General features: G+C 33.8%; 1 protein-coding gene across 1 annotated transcript in view; it reads right to left on the bottom strand.

Annotated features, from left to right (window-relative positions):
• LOC120412890 (hypoxia-inducible factor 3-alpha) overlaps positions 1-11,198 on the bottom strand; it is a 149,906-nt gene extending 138,708 nt beyond the window's left edge. Inside the window, exon 1 of the mRNA XM_039573519.2 lies at positions 10,164-11,198. The gene's annotated coding sequence lies outside the window, so the exon portion shown is untranslated. The remainder of the gene's footprint in view (positions 1-10,163) is intronic.
• Between the last annotated feature and the right edge of the window lie 6,589 nt (positions 11,199-17,787).

The following is a 17,787-nucleotide window of genomic DNA, read 5'->3' as shown; positions in this document are numbered from 1 at the left end:
CTAAATCCTCCAGAGGCTAATTTTTAGCTTAAATAGTTTTCACGGCATTTACGCAACAGAAACAGAATGTCACGCCGAGGGCTTGCGACGGTAACGCTACATTTTCGAAAAATTTTGCATTGACACCGCAGATAGAGCTTTAAGACAAAGTCCTTTGTCAAAAAAAAACATTTTTTTTTATGTAAACCTCCTAAATCAGATTTTGCACCATCATGCACTATGGCTAAGAAAATTTATTTTAAGTCCCCTAAAATAAATTTAAAAAAAAATGAAAATAAAAAAATATGTTTTGGAAATGATGATAAAAACTTTTAAAAACATGAAAAATCAGTTTTTTTTTTGTAAAGCTACTTTTCCTACAACTTTGCTGATCATAAAATTCCATCTTAAAATATACAAAATTTACATACATAATTTGTATGACCAGCCCACAGTGTTCGGAATGGCAAAATTAAGTGGAATAAATTGATAACTCCTTTATTTGACATCCTAGTGAAATGGTGTCTTCGGAAGAGTTGTTGTACTTGATAAGGGCTATCTTTTGAAGTTATTGACATACAGGGTGACGAACTTCCAGGGTGTCAACCAAAAACTAACTTTGTTGGATGACGTTGTAGGGCTTTGGTGTCTTCGGCAAAGTTGTAGAGGAGAAAATTTCATGAAAGTTTGTCGAAGGCGCCAAATTTGTAGCTCTTAATCTACTCGAGATATACGCCATTTTTGCAAAAATGGTCCAAAAAAGCACTTTTTTGGTGATAACTCAAAATGTTAGCATTTTAGCGGCCTACTATGTTCTGGAGAGTTAATTATGAAATAAAATTACACATCTTTGCCGAAGACAGCAACATGTTTTGAGCCTTTATTGAGGAGTTATAACAATTTTTAGGTGATTTTGAGCCTATTTTCAAGTTGCTATGTGTTCAAAATGGCGCATTTTGGCGCAAAACCGAACAATGCACCTGAAAGTACTCACTTTCAACTACATTTCCTGAAAATATCTCCGTGTCTATCGGTGTCTATTTTTAGATAACTCAATTTTAGTTTGACTGTTTTAAATCAATTTATTTATAATTTTTAAGCGGAATCTTATTGAAAACGTGGTAATAATCGGTTAATTGAAGGGTAAATTGATCGATTATTATGGAAAAAACTATGTCTATGAAAAAATACGACAACCTTTCTGAATTGACCAAGTATAAAAAGAAATACTTAATTTCAAATACGAACAATTACTTAAAATTTTAACCTGCATTATTTTTGGGCTATATATGTTTTTATTCATAATTTTAGAATGTGTGTCATAATTAAAGCATAAATAATGTATTTTCCATAATAATCGATCAATTTACCCTTCAATTAACCGATTATTACCACGTTTTCAATAAGATTCCGCTTAAAAATTATAAATAAATTGATTTAAAACAGTCAAACTAAAACTGAGTTATCTAAAAATAGACACCGATAGACACGGAGATATTTTCAGGAAATGTAGTTGAAAGTGAGTACTTTCAGGTGCATTGTTCGGTTTTGCGCCAAAATACGCCATTTTGAACACATAGCAACTTGAAAATAGGCTCAAAATCACCTAAAAATTGTTATAACTCCTCAATAAAGGCTCAAAACATGTTGCTGTCTTCGGCAAAGATGTGTAATTTTATTTCATAATTAACTCTCCAGAACATAGTAGGCCGCTAAAATGCTAACATTTTGAGTTATCACCAAAAAAGTGCTTTTTTGGACCATTTTTGCAAAAATGGCGTATATCTCGAGTAGATTAAGAGCTACAAATTTGGCGCCTTCGACAAACTTTAATGAAATTTTCTCCTCTACAACTTTGCCGAAGACACCAAAGCCCTACAACGTCATCCAACAAAGTTAGTTTTTGGTTGACACCCTGGAAGTTCGTCACCCTGTATGTCAATAACTTCAAAAGATAGCCCTTATCAAGTACAACAACTCTTCCGAAGACACCATTTCGCTAGGACGTCAAATAAAGGAGTTATCAATTTATTCCACTTAATTTTGCCATTCCGAACACTGTGCAGCCCCCAAAATATGAAAAAACTTATGATGCAAATTTGCTTCTTTTGACAAAGGGAATGTATGGACAAAGCATCATCGAATTAAAACAATACAAAGAAAAATCGATTTTCGATATCGTGTTTTCGAAAAACGAAAAAAAAAACAATTTTGCTGAATTTTAGATGCACAGCACAACAAAAAAAAAAATTTTTTCTAGTAAGGTCGGGTTTCAGCATATGAATGAAAAAAATGTTTTAAAATGCCTTTTGCACCTGCCCAAATGTTTTGCAGTCTTAAGTTTTCAAAATTATTGGGGAAATATTTTGTTTAACCGATCAAATTTCAACAAGACAATTTAGGAATTAAATTGAAATTTGACGCTACTGAATTGGAAATGTAAAATGGATCCTTTCAAATTGATATCTTATTTTCTGAACAGTCATAGAAATTTCATTCGGATTAATTAAGACATACCAAAATTGTTGTTGAAACTTTAAAGTAGACATGTGACTTCTTTACAATCTAGGTTTTGAATTGATAATAACATTAGATTTATTTGATTGTTTTAAAGATTTTGGTACATTGTTAACCCTCCTAAATTATTTAACATTACATAATTTACAAAAATACTGTTTTCAATAAAAATGTATTTTAAAGTGTGTTTTTTTTAAGGCAAATATCAACTAAATTTCTATTAATTCTGCAACATGTGTCCAAATGACTCCACAAGAGGTGTTTAAACTACCCCACAAAAAGTGTGCAAATTACCCCCATAAATACGATAAAAAACTCAGGTTTGATTACAACTTTGCAGATAAAATAGTTCCAAATTTGTGGAATTCAGGGGTCAATTTTGACAAAAATAAAAACAATCAAATTGGCAGTCAGTCTATTCAAAAATTGGAAGATAACGTGAACATATTTAAAATGAAGAATGAAGCATCCAACAGGGACGACTGCCTTGATTCTCCAAGCAAACTTACAAAAAATAAAGAAAATTATCATAAATTATTACCTATCTAAAAGCATTAAAAAAATTAATCATGATGAGAAAAAATTGACCACATGATGTTATTTATATTAGCGATTATAATTTGAAACTAAATGATCAACGAATCAATGAAAAGGTCTTTTGTGCACATTCGCGTGGAATCGCCCGGATTGTTTTCAATAATTATTTTGGTCACACCACTGCTGCTGAGCTGTAGTTGTGCCAGCCAGCGCACTCCTAGCCTGACTGATAGTGTGCACTTTGCAGCGATTTGCATCGCGCAATGCAACTTGTGTGTGAGTGTGTATTATTATTGCAAAACAACTGCCCCGTCTATTAGGCCGCACATACAATACCGATGACATAAACCGATATGACGACCCGGCACATAATGTACGTCTCGGCTTCACTAGTGATAGTGTGTGTTGGTAAATGCAGTATACAGAGCACAGACTGTCGCAACCAATACCAGCGAAAAACCGGGGAGGTGGCCGCCGGGTTTTAGAACGAGAATAACATTTGAAAAGGTAGTATTGCATTCTAAACATTTGCACTTCACTGCAGACAGAGACGGTGATGGTTCCAAGAACCGCTCCACCTCAAACTGACCTATGGCTTCGCGCTCCGTGATGCCATCTTATCTTATCAGCTTCGAGCTCAATTTAAGGACAACACTGTCCGTCTCCAGTGGGTGCGGTGGGTGGGTGGATCTGGGACTCTGGACGGGAGCAGACTGAAAATGAGGCCATGGCCACCGCAAAAAGTACATAATATTCCGCTCCGCGAAGAATGTTTTCGTCTCTGGAGGAAAGCTACCTTGGTGGCATTTGATGGCAGAAATCGATTGGGAAAATTATTATCATGTACATTTTTTTCAAATTTCATCTAGTGTCGAATGTCTGCTTGGAAGTCTGGTCTTCTTTTTAAAATATTTTATTCCTCAAAGCAAATTTATAACGAAACAGAATTGATCGATTTGACATGACTCTAGTTTAGAAAAAATATTTATGTAAACTGATTAGAATAATGTCATTCCTGGTTTTGATAGCCATTTTTGGTTGTGGTCATGGCAGGTCACCACAGCACTCGTCAGCCTCATTTCGCAACGCCCAGATAAGGTTAGGCTTGTTCTCTACACGTAAAACCTCAATTTTGAATCTGAAAGTCATGTTCCGGAGTGGCCGGGTAACCTTGAACGATCTCTCTCGTGTAGCAGGTGAATTGGCGCAGTTAATTACTCAAAGTCCTCACATGATTAGCTAAGTTAAAACGAGCTTTTGTGAACCGAGTAACTTTTCATCATCGAACTCTGGTAGGCACTATTGAAGCATAGGAGGAAAAATTACACAGCTTGGTTGCTGGTAATGCATTATGTGAAAGTAAACTAAACACAGGTAGGTTTGTACACCTTGCTGACCTTGAACGGACTGCAATTGCAGTGGAAGTTGTCACACGGCCAAGGTGAAGCTAGATATAGGGCAAATGTCCCTTTATTCCGCCCATCATTTAAAAAATTGGAAATTATGCCAAATCATGTATTCCGATAAAATCGAGTTTTATTGTTTGTCCCTAAACCTTTATCAATACAATTTCCTATTAGAGTTGGATATTAGCCTCGTATTGGATCTTGTATCGAAAATGTGAAATTCTCAGAGATTTGTGCCATTTGATTTTTAATTTTGATTTTTTCGAAGCATAATTTTACTGAGAGTTATTTGGACAAAATAATTAGACCCATATTTTTTTGTTTGAGAGTGACCTGAGGGCCTCGTGGCGCGGTGGTTAGCGGCTTCGGCTGCCGATCCCTAAGTTGCTATGGGGCGCGGGTTCGATTCCCGCCTTATCCTCTTGGCCTTCTATCAGATGGGGAAGTAAAACGTCGATCCATTTGCGTAAAAGAGGTTTTGGGTGACTCACCACACGTAACCTTCGGACGCATAGAAATGAGCAGAAACTTGCAACAGAGCCCACAAAAGACCTGGGGGTCGTTAAAGTGGATTGCTTTGCTTTTTTTAAGGGTGACCTACGCCGTGTTAGGGTGGTTCGAAAAATGGCAAATTTCGTGGATTTTTGCAAAAAAAAAAACACTTTATTAAAAAAATCATAACTACCCGTCATTCTAACAGATTTTAGCTGTATTATTCGCAAATGAAAGGTGATAGGTTGAATAATAGTAAAAAGTTTCAAAAATCTAGCCTGGCATATGAAAAGTTTGTATGAAACTTTAAAACAGGCCTGCCCAACGTCCGCCCGCGACGGCTTTTCAAAATAGTTGTATGACCGGCCCGTAAGGCTGTTCATGAAATATTAAATAAATAAATAAATTGATTGTCTGAATTAAAAAATTAGCTTCAGATCAATTTTTAACACATGATAACAATATTCTTCGTGTTTGAATTTAATTCTTAAATTTTCTAAATGAAAATGGTGTCAGAAAACAAAATTTTCCATTTCGTAAAATTGAAAAATCTATGAAAAAACTTAGATTGTGGTCTAAAAATGTACAAAAAGATACTAAATTTAAATTTCTTTCAGTTTTAACTGTATTTACTTCAAATTGAAGTTGTTTTTCTATTTTCCTAAATAAATAAGTCATGCTTGCCATTTCAATAGGGCACATAACTTTTTTAACCAAGAGTGTGTCCCTTTCACACTTTATGTAAATTGTAATTTGAGTAAAATGGATACACTATTGTTTACAAAAGTTATGTGCCCTTTTGAAATGTTAGGCTCCAAGTAAGCAAAAACTTATTTGTTTATCCACAACAACTTTTTAGTGGAAAAGTTTTTTCGAAAAAAAGCTTTAAAAAGCAAATTATTCATACTGAAAAAAGATCGTTGCAAATATTTAGAAAACTTAAAACATGTCTCAAAATGAGTAATGAAATCAGGGAGCAAAAAATATATTTTTTCATAAACTTTAAACTTCTAAGAATAATGAATTGAAAATTATTTAATACATATTTTTTACACATTTTAAATTTTGTGTGTGTTTAAAATCGTTTGGAAATATTTGAATTTGAATAAAGGTACAGCAAATTTCGTTTGAATAAATTTTATCATGTCTCATTGATTCTTCATATTGTAGTGTTGAGAAAATTTAAGTTAAAAAAATTGCAACGACCATTGAAATTGGAATGTTTTTTGTCAAAAAGTATATCAAGGTATTTAATTGCAATCGTCAAAAACAATAACGATGCAATTTAAAACAAACAAAAATTTAAATAAGTCAAATAAACACAGTTTTAAAAGTTATTTTTGTTTTCCATTCTTAAAATCAAAATATATGAATCTTATTTGCAACACAAGTTTTTTTATTTATTTACTTTAAAAGAACCCAATCATAAATACAATTGAAATAAATCTGTTTACTTTTTCAACTTTTATCAAATATTAGTTCCGGCCCGCCACTGCTTTAGAAAAATCAGATCTGGCCCGCGGGGCCAAAAGGTTGGGCACCCCTGCTTTAAATTGACGTTTTGACGGTGTCTGGACCAAAAAGCCTATGTCTGAAAATATCTTTGTCGAATTCCTTCGACAATTTTTCGAAACATACTTAACAGGATTCCGAAATACGATTTTTTGAAAAAAAAAACTGGGGTTTTGGCGAGCGGCACGAAAAATTGAGAAAATGACGAAAACGGGAAAACATCTTATTTTTTCACTCAAACTACGATAACTTTAAAAGTTCAGCAATGACCTATATATGTTTGGGTACCAAAATGTTCGTTATTAAAAGACGGCTCTTTGGCCCAGACATCGTCAAAACGGCATTTTAAAGTTTGATTAGACCTTTTCAAATGTTGGGCTAGATTTTTTGGTCTTCGGAGTATTTTTCCAAAACAAAACAACTTTTCCCCTTTCATTTGCGTCCAAGACAACTAAAATCAGGTTTTTGCTAAAAACGATGAAAATGGTCATCTTGGGCCACCCTAGTACAGTGACGGCCGAACAAAAAAATACGGATCGAATAATTTTGGCCAAGCAACCCACAGAAATTTTTTCAGCCCGATCGGAGAACTTTTTTTCGTTTCAGGCTCTTTTCTAATGGAATTGCTGTATATTTAGTAACTCAGTTTATAAGCTTTTCATCAAAATAATAACACATTACAAATTTAAGGAAAAATTGTTAAAAAGTCAGATTTTTCCCTAAAAATCGCTAAAACTAGTTTTATTTATCAAATTATCGATTCATATTAAGTTTTTAACTAAATTTAAACCATAAATCAAGAATTTTCACATATTTTGTGAAATTTGGTCTACTGATAATGCCTATAAATTGGGAGATTTTATTTAATTATGTTTCTATAACACATACAATTTATTATTTTAAAACTTATTCTAAAAATCAAGGCACTTTGAGAATATTAAAATTATGGTATTCTTCAACATTTTTTTTATAATAGCTAAGTAACTTTTGAAACATTTCAATTTTAATGCAAAATTCTTCTTGCAGTACTTTGATTACATCTCTAACACGGTCAGTATGATTTCATACCATTCCGTACGTAAGGAAAAGCAGGGCAAGTGTAGCAAGCTAAGAAAATGCTCGTTAAAATCTATTAAAAATGTGAACAATCTGTCAAATTTTTTGATAATCATGTTTGACTTTGATAAAACAAGTTTCTTAAAAAAAACTGTTTTTCACAAAAACAAATCTTTGAAACTTATTGATTTTCAGTACGTTTTACTCAACTAGTGAGGCAAGAGGAATAATGCATAAAATAGCAGGGTAATTAGCTAACAATTTAACTGTTATCAATTTGACACGTAAGATTAGAATGTACGTTTCTTTCATTTTAAGATGAAATAATAATTCTTTAGCAATAATTGGATCGCTTTTCGAAAAAAATATTTAGACAGTAAATGGTAATTTTTTATAATATCACTATATTTTGTGTGAACAATTTATGATCAGTTTTTATGCATACTTATACTTATGTACTTGTATGCATTAATTTCCCAATGAAATATGTTTTTGCAGCAATTCGTATTTTTTTGTATACTTTAAATCTACCCAGCTCTCAAAAAAAAAAAAACAAAAATGAAATGATAAAATATACTTTATAATAGGTACAAATCATTGGTAGGGATGCTACTGATTTAGGAATAAAAATGCATTTTTATCAAATGAGCCTTAAAAGAACCCTAAGCCCTATTGTACTTTCCAAAAATCATAAGAAAACAATAGGGTTTAAAAAAAATCATTCAATCTTATGCCCCGTGGCGTTTACGTCGTTTTGACGTTAATGTCAAACCTATCTAAGTCTAAGAACAGCACCAATCGTTTAATGTGGCGCGGAGCTATGATTTTTTTTAAAGTGATTTTTCAAAAAATGACGAAAAATACAATTTTTGGGACCATCATAGCACAACCCCTAGGTCATCCTTATGGCAAAAAAAAATACTGATCTGATTATTTTGGCCAAGGAACCCCAGATTTTTTATTTCGAGTCACGACGTTTTCGTGGTGTACTTATGTTTTGTTTTTACTTTGGTGAAACCGGAAGGCAGCGCCAAATTGACACCACGATTCGAGTTTTTGGAAGCACTTTTACGGAAAATGCCGTAAGTCACGAAGTTTTGTTTTTTGCAAACAAATGCTAAACAAATAAATGTGAAGTTCAGAAATTGATTTAAGTCGAACAGAAGTTGTCCAATAACTTGCAATAACATCATAAGTCTTCTACCAATATTTCCCGAAATTCAAAAACTGTGAAAAACCTCTTTTTGGTTAGAAATACAAAGCAAAGCACTTAAAAATTATTTTGAATAGTTTACATTCGATTTTATTGGTTTCTTCAATGAAATTTTCAGTAATTATTTTTAATGCTCCTTCAATTATTAGATTCATTGTGAAAGGGGGTCAAAAACTTGAATTAAAATTTGCTCTGCAAAAATAAATCAAATCAAGTTTAGCTATACTGTTTACAGACGTAGGATGCTAATTGAAGATAATTAAATTGACATTAATTTAAACATTTAAACAACACCTCAGTGATAAGAAAACAAATGTTTATTTTTAAGTCACGAACAAATTTGAACTAGAACGAAGTGGTTTAAAAACAACGCACCAATATTGTACTTTTTCGTCAACAACAATCTTTTTTTTTATTTTTTTTACCGGTGAGATACATTTAGGTTAATTTAATGTTATTCGACTGTACTCATCAATCATTTCTACTTTTGGCTAGGCAGTTGTTGAGACAAAGCTTCCCAGTCACGAAATATTCTAGCAGAGCTGGTTCTGTCAGAATCTTGCTAGAACGGTGGAACACTTCTGCTAGAATGCTGTAAGAATATCCAGCTCTGTAAGAACTCTGTTAGAATCGTGCTAGAACGTCGTGACTGGGTTAACCCAGTCACGACGGTCCAGCAGGATTCTAGCAGCTTTGCTAGAACTTGCTCGACGTTCCAATTTATTAAAAATCTTTTCAAACGAAAAAACATGAGAAATAAAATCCCTAGTAAACTGAACTGTTGAAAAGGTAAACAAATGCCATTTCTGCAAAACGCAATTTCTCGGAAATACATAAATCAACACAACCTATTTTTGCCCAAGCAAAAACCAGCCCACATTTTTCGAGCACTGCGACACAGTTGCCAGCGATGCAGTCTGGGCCGCGAATGCATCCTTCCCGCCGCCGCACCTCATCCACACAAACAAACAAACAAAAACCGAACTTATATACATCACGTACCGGCATATTTCCCGATTATGCAATCACTACGCAGCAGCGGCAAAACTATTTATTTGTTCCCCCCTCATCAACATTTAGAGTGCACAAGACTGCATCCCGATCCCCACACAAAATGACACACACACACACTCACACAATGCCGGCCGCCAGACTAAACGTCGAAACATTCTTTTATTCGCCCTAATGTGTGTCTACGTGACTGTTTGTGTGTGTGTTTATTTGCACTAACTAGTGCCCGGGCTAAAAATAAAAATTCTCAAAACCCAGACCTTGCTCGTCGAACTCGAACCCGAACGCGCTCCGTTCCGAAATATTGAGATAGGTTAGAAAATAATGACACGACGACAGGCCCAATACAAAAAAAAAACAACAAACGAGACGGAAACAACAAAAAATAAGCATGCTTCCGTCTCGCTCTCACACCACCGAACTGACCCTGGCGCACTTACCCGAACGAAAACAGATGCGTCTGGGTGTGTGTTGGTGTTGGTGTGCAACGCCTACTGCTAGAGAACTGCTCCGGCTCCGTGTTATCGATGATAATGTGGTCAGTTCGGCCTACTTTGACAGTCACGATCACCACTGGCGGGCCATTGTTAAACTGATAAGGAACAATAACACGGCGATCTCGATCGAACTACACAATCGTGGTGAATTCACCAACACTTGCGCGCACAGCCTTTTCCTTTGTGTATTTATTTAAAAACAAATAAACATTATATAAAATCAACATTCGTGTTGGCAATTGAAAAACGACACTCGCTAAAGCGATAAATTTTGCTCGAACAAATTTGCATACAATTTTGACGACATTCTTCACCGGACTTGCACAACTCGAAATTTGATACGCTATCCGCACCGAAATTGCACCAATACACTCGAGTACGCACTTCCAAAAAACACAAATGGACTGTCAAATTTCCTTCACTCTGGTCAAAACAAACCTTCATTCGCACTTGTTTCTACGTGTTAAACCGAATCACCTTGCCTTGAACGACTTTTTATCGAACAGAATCAAAAAAAACCGGATCTTCCCCAGTTTACCCCGACACGATAACGTCGACACTCCTGTCTCCTGTCGCGATTCACACCTAGCAGCACTGCATTCGCGAAATGTCACAACGCGACAAAAACAACAATTACGACGTCTAGCGCGGCGCTGCACAATGCAAATTATGTACCAATAGTATGTGATTTGATTTTCATTACCACCACAACCTCATCCGGATCCAACACACTCAACCCCGATACACATACACACCGCCCCCTACCCTCCCTTTTGGGTGGTCACTCCTTGGCAAAGAAAAAGAGGTAGCCAAATTGCACTGCTTTACGACCGTAACCGTAACCGGAAGACACCGCGTTGGCACCTCAAAGCGTTCGGGAATCCCTCGAAATTTCACTATTGCACCCGGAACGACCGCATATCGAGCCCGAACCCGGAACCGACGGACCGACGAAAAAGCAAAACATTCTCCATCTAGCTCGAATGTTCCTTTTTGATGGTGTATGAAAAAAAGTCGAGCAGTTGATGACATGACAGATGACGCTGGTGGCAGTGATGCCGGATTGCATCGCTACGCGACCGGGTTTGAGAGTGTATCACCCCTTGGTTTTGCGGGTCGCTAGTGACATCTGGTGGAAATGGGGTGCATGTGAGAAGTGCGCGATTTGAAGTGAGCGTTGGCCCCCTTGGTTCGACGAGGGCGAATTTTTGCTATTAAAAATTTGAGATTTTCAAGTTGGAGTTTTACAAGTTTGAGCGAGGCCGTTATGAACAATTCAATCTTAAATTCGGTAGTGCATATAAAATTGTTGAAAAAAACAACTTATTTTCATTCAAATCTAAACAGGACGATTTGTTTTTTGTCCAGCACCCCAAAGTTATGCATTACAGTGTAATGCGTTGAACAAGACTAAGATAGAAAAAAAATCGTTCGGATATTCAGCGTCGAAGAATTCACGGAGTCGAAATATTTCATTTTTTCACGCTGGACGCCCTGATTTTGATTGAAGATTTATTTTGTCGATTTTGCTGAACATGAAACATGACATAAGTGACGAATCCGATTGTTAAAAAAACTGTTTGCCGAATATGTTTAATATTTTTGTTAGAGAACCTATACGGAGAGGCGAAATGTCACTCTCAGGGTTCCAATCGAACTGTCAAATCGGGGTTCCAATCGAGCAACAAGATCATGCAAGAACAAGGTTGGAATCAATTTAAAATCATTTTGGCAAAAAACGAGACTTATAACAATAACAAGTATTTAAAACTGTTGTTGATAATAATCTGGTAGTTTTTGTTATGCTTGTGCTTCTTCGGTACAAGAAAAGTGACAACACCAAAGAAAAACTACTAGTTTTTCAACCTTAAATGACTTTGGGTGTTTGAAATTTCTCCCAGAACATTTCATTTTCCTATGTAGGTCCCTAATTTTAGTAGGTGGTCTTCGAGATGTTCAAAAAGAATAAACTTATTGTTTTCGAATTTGATTTTCTTTTATTTCCCGTAGTCATTTTAAGCAGGTTTTGTTTGATATAAAAATATGTCAATGGAGCATTTCCATTCCAGCAGTTTTTGCTTTTTTCTACAATGTATTTCTTATGGAGCGAACTGTCAAAAACTGCTCGACTGCGGGTGCTCCATTGTTTTAACTTTTTTTTACATAAAATAGGTTATTTGTTATTATTATTAATTTCATTTTTCTTGTTTGTTATTCCTACAAATTATTAAAAACATCATCCAAGTTTTAATCATCTCATTTGCATATTTTTGAATTTTAATTTTTTTCTGTCGAATTCTCATTTTTTTTTATATTTTAACATCGGGCCGTTGAATGTATATTTCAAAGTTCTTGGGAAGTTTTGGGAAGCAAACATTTTTTCATCAGAACTTCTGTAGTGTATAATGCATTTTTCAAAAGATTTTGCATGTAAATGTTAAAACCATTCTCTCTTTAATTTTGGTTAGAGTCGATAGCCTACAATAAACAAAAAAAAAATATTGTACTATAAATAATAATTTGAAACAAATGGTTATGAAGCAATTTCCTATCAAAAACGATACATTCACGATACATATCAAAAATTACTTTTATGAGGTAAGAATTGTATATCACATTTATCACTTTTTTACATATTTCTTTTTTTTAATGAATGCGCGTGTCCCCCAAAGTTCTGCAGAGGCAATAGCTACAAAAAAAATGGAACGATGTTTTCGGTCGTAGAAGTTACAGATTTGGTCAAATCGAGTTCTGCAAAATTCCAGAATCATCTGAACATCCTTACAAATTAATGGAAGAAAGGTCGTATCCGTTAGTTGAGATATGACCGGGGTCAAGCGACCTTAAGTTACCGTTCCGCCTTTCTTTTAGTCTTGAGCTTCCGTGTTCAAACCAAACGTATGGCAGTAAGTGTGAGGTCTGTATAATGAAAGAGTCGAACTAAAAAGAAGTGTCAAACCATCGGGGCTTAAGTGTACCATAAATTGTACTCTTATTGACGGCAAAGGCACGTTTTGCAACATTTTCCCTTTTTTTATGACATTTTCTTCAGAACCTTGAATTGCCGTGGTTTCTAACAGATTAAAAGTTTTTTCAGCGGTACGAATGCTCAGCTTCTCGAAAATACTTTCTCCAGGGATGATAAACCCAACACCGCCTCTAGATGTGCTTCAATATAAAAATTCGCTAAAAATCTATTTTCATCAAATTTTTGATTATTAAAAAGCATTGGAAAGAAAAACTATTAAAATTTCAGTTTTGGAAGTTTTTTTTTTTTTTAAATGTATTTTTTCTGTGTTCAAGTTCAAGGCTATGGTTTGTCACTAACATTTCCTATACCTTTTGTAAAAATAAGAATGCAGTAATTTTTATTATCTCCTAGACTATGCATCTACCTATTTTTCAACAGTTTAAATGACAATGGTATCGTTATATAGCAGAAAATGTGAAAATCAAGCAAAAAAATGTAAAAGTGCCTTTAAAAACATAAAAAAAACTCAAAAGGCAGAAAATAGTTATAGGAGGTTAAAAAATAAAAATGAAACAAGAAAAACATAAAATAAGAGAAGAAAAGTTTTTAAGTTGATCAAAAGTTGCTAAAATAACCTCCTAAACACGGGCAGAATAAGAAAAACGAAAAAGTTGGGCTTTTCATTGTTAAAATGCCACACTAACTTAAAAAAATGCTCCTTATAACAAAAAAAAATATTTTTTTTTTATGATAAGATTTAAGATATTTGAGCAATTCTCTACGAAATCGGTCTTTATTCTTAAATTTTAATTATGGTATTTTTTAATCCGACTGAAACTTTTTTGGTGCCTTCGGTATGCCCAAAGAAGTCATTTTGCATCATGAGTTTGTCCATATAATTTTGAATACAAATTGGCAGTTGGCCATACAAAAATGATGTATGAAAATTCAAAAATCTGTATTTTTTGAAGGAATTTTTTGATCGATTTGGTGTTTTCGGCAAAGTTGTAGGTATGGATATGGGCTACACTGAAAAAAATGATACACGGTAAAAAAAATTTAGGTGATTTTTTATTTAACTTTTTGTCACTAAAACTTGATTTGCAAATGCCAACTTTTCAGAAATTTCCAGGTTGTGCAAAAAATCTTTGAGCGAGTTATGAATTTTTGAATCAATACTATTTTTTTCAAAAAATTGAAAAATTGGTCGCAATAATTTTTCAACTTCATTTTTCGATGTAAAATTTTAAATTTTGATAAAAAGCACCATTTTCAAGTTAAATCTATTTTAGATGACTTTTTTGAAAATAGTCGAAATTTTTCATTTTTTTAAATAAGTGCACATGTTTGCCCACTCTTGAAAAATATATTTTTGAAAAGCTGAGAAAATTCTCCATATTTTGCATTTTTGAACTTTGTTGATACGACCCTTAGTTGCTGAGATATTGCCATGCAAAGGTTTAAAAACAAGAAAATTGATGTTTTCTGAGTCCCACCCAAACAAAACACCATTTTATAATGTCTATATCTCAGCAACTAATGGTCCGATTTTTGATGTTAAAATATGAATCATTCGTGAAATTTTCCGTTCTTTTCGAAAAAAATATTTTCAAAATTTTTAAACCAGGACTAACATTTAAAAGGGCGAAATATTGAATGTTTGGCCTTTTTGAAATGTCTGTCTCGGTTTAAAAAATTGAAAATATTTTTTTCGAAGAGATCGGAAAATTTCACGAATGATTCATATTTTAACATCAAAAATCGGACCATTAGTTGCTGAGATATAGACATTATAAAATGGTGTTTTGTTTGGGTGGGACTCAGAAAACATCAATTTTCTTGTTTTTAAACCTTTGCATGGCAATATCTCAGCAACTAAGGGTCGTATCAACAAAGTTCAAAAATGCAAAATATAGAGAATTTTCTCAGCTTTTCAAAAATATATTTTTCAAGAGTGGGCAAACATGTGCACTAATTTAAAAAAATGAAAAACTTCGACTATTTTCAAAAAAGTCATCTAAAAATAGATTTAACTTGAAAACGGTGCATTTTATCAAAATTGCACTAAAGTGCTTTTTGATTGCAAATTTGATTTTACATCGAAAAATGAAGTTGAAAAATTTTTGCAACCAATTTTTCGATTTTTTGAAAAAATCAGTATTGATTCAAAAATTCATAACTCGCTCTAAGATTTTTTGCACAACCAGGAAATTTCTGAAAAGTTGGCATTTGATGGCTTTTAAAACATATCAAAAAATAAAAAAAATGAAAAGAGTGTTTTTTTTTTGCAAATCATGTTTTAGTTACAAAAAGTTAAATAAAAATCACCAAATTTTTTTTTACAATGTATCATTTTTTCTTCAGTGTAGCCCATATCCATACCTACAACTTTGCCGAAGACACCAAATCGATCAAAAAATTCCTTCAAAAGATACAGATTTTTGAATTTACATACATCATTTTTGTATGGCCAGCTGCCAAATTTGTATGGAAAATTATATGAACAAACATAATGATGCAAAATGGCTTCTTTGGGCATACCGAAGGCACCAAAAAAGTTTCAGTCGGATTAAAAAATACAAAAAAAATCGAATGACCGAAATTTGAGAGAACTGCTCATTTGCCATAAATCAAATTCCTTTTCAAAAAAATAAATAAATAAATTTAGTACGAGAATTTGCTCCAAAGATGTAACTGTAGGTTTCTCAAACATATAAAAAAAATGAAAATAAAAAATAGGTGTTTAAAGGAACTCAACCTATAAAGATTTTTTTCTAAACACTTTGAATAATAACATTAAACTTTGCCGAAGACACCAAATCGTTCCCAATATATGATAAACAAAGATTACATGCATATTTTGAACTAAAAATTAATTTTAGTTTTTATGACCTTGATTATAATATTTTTCAAATATCATTCAAATCATCCCAAAAATGGTAGCTGTGGTTTCAAATGTTGACAAGCCTAAACTCTGACGGTGGCTTTATTTCTTCCCGAACTTTTCAATCATATTTTGCAACATTACTAAAGGCAGCAAATCATTAAGCATTTGTGAGTGCGCATTCCTATATGTTTTACGATCCCGCAAAATTGTATGAAATTTTGAATGAAAAACAAATAAATAATAAATGAATTTGAATGATTTTTTACAACCAATGAAGTTACACAAATAAAAATGTAAACACTTTTTCAGTTTTTTTTTGTGTTTCGAGGGTTTTTGACTATAGAGGGATAGTCTATTTTTTTGTAATTCAATGTGGAAGAAGAAATTGCTGATAATAAGTTGTAACACTAATAGTTGTGTTGGAAAGTCTTATTTTGGATTTCGAGGTGATTTTGATAGGCACAGTTTTTCTTGTTAAAAAAAATATGATAAAATTTTGCAAATTTTAGGTTTTCTTCTTAATGTACAATAACTAAGGTTACTGCTACAGTTTTTATGCAAAAAAGTGTAATTATTTACTCTTCTCCTAGTGAAAAATGTCCAAAGAATCTTTAAATGATATCCATTTTTCGTTTCTATCTTTTTTTCATTGTCCAAATTATTACAGTTAGAGATTATTAAAATTATTCTGTAAATCGACATTTTTATAAATATAGCTAACTAACGTTTTAATTAGTGCGCTGACCACGGGGACGCGCTGTCTGGTTTTTGCATGCTTTTTTTCATTTCTTTTGTGTCGCTGTTTGTGTGCATGGGGTGATTGGTCATAATAATTGAATAATGCCTTCATAAGTGCAGTGCTTCTGGGGACGCGCAGTCCTGTTTTTCGCGATAATTTTCGTCGTAAATGATCGAATCGTTATTCCAACTGGCAGTTTTAGTATTAACTCATCAAACTATCGATTTTATGAAGAGTAAAGCGTCATTTATTCACTATTTTTGAAATTTGCTCGCGTTATCTAAATTGTAAAAATATACTGATAAGCCCAGCTCATAGCACTACTGCTCGGTTGGCACGCGTTCGATTAAAAAAACTTTCTAAATAATCAATTATTTATCTTTCCGCAGTCTGCTGCCTAAGATTAAAAATTTTCAACCGATAAACAAAGTGCTCATGGTCACATCACTGCCACTCGTGAATCCTGACCTCATACCCATCTACTAACCCCCTCAAAACTCATGTGATACTTTGTCGGAGAAGCAGTCGATTGGGCGGTCTCTATCACTCAAGTATCGGACTAACATTCCTATCCACTTCCCCGTGACCCTACCACTGGTCGTGGCCGGCGCCGGTATTGATCAGCATGATAGGGGCCTTTGAGAAGTTGCGAAGCGAGGAAAGATAGCTCCCACTGATCTTCCACGGCTCGTGGATGTAACTTCTGGAGGTCCTGGTCAATAACGGAGTAGCAACTGCGGGTGGGCACCTATGCTTATGCTTATATAGCTAACTAACGTTTTAAACTTTTCAGAATTTTATGAAAACTTCTACAACGGTTATTATCATAATAACCGTTGTAGAAGTTTTCAAAAATTATGTAAGAATTTATTTTGTACTCATCAATTCACGGAAATATCTCAAACCTATCAAAACCACCCCAGCTATCAATGTCACCCTGGTTTACGGTATACAATATCCACGTTGAACT

The sequence above is a fragment of the Culex pipiens genome, chromosome 3 (genome assembly GCF_016801865.2).
Source record: "Culex pipiens pallens isolate TS chromosome 3, TS_CPP_V2, whole genome shotgun sequence".
NCBI classification, from domain to species: domain Eukaryota; kingdom Metazoa; phylum Arthropoda; class Insecta; order Diptera; family Culicidae; genus Culex; species Culex pipiens.
This window is presented reverse-complemented; position numbering and strand designations above follow the sequence as displayed.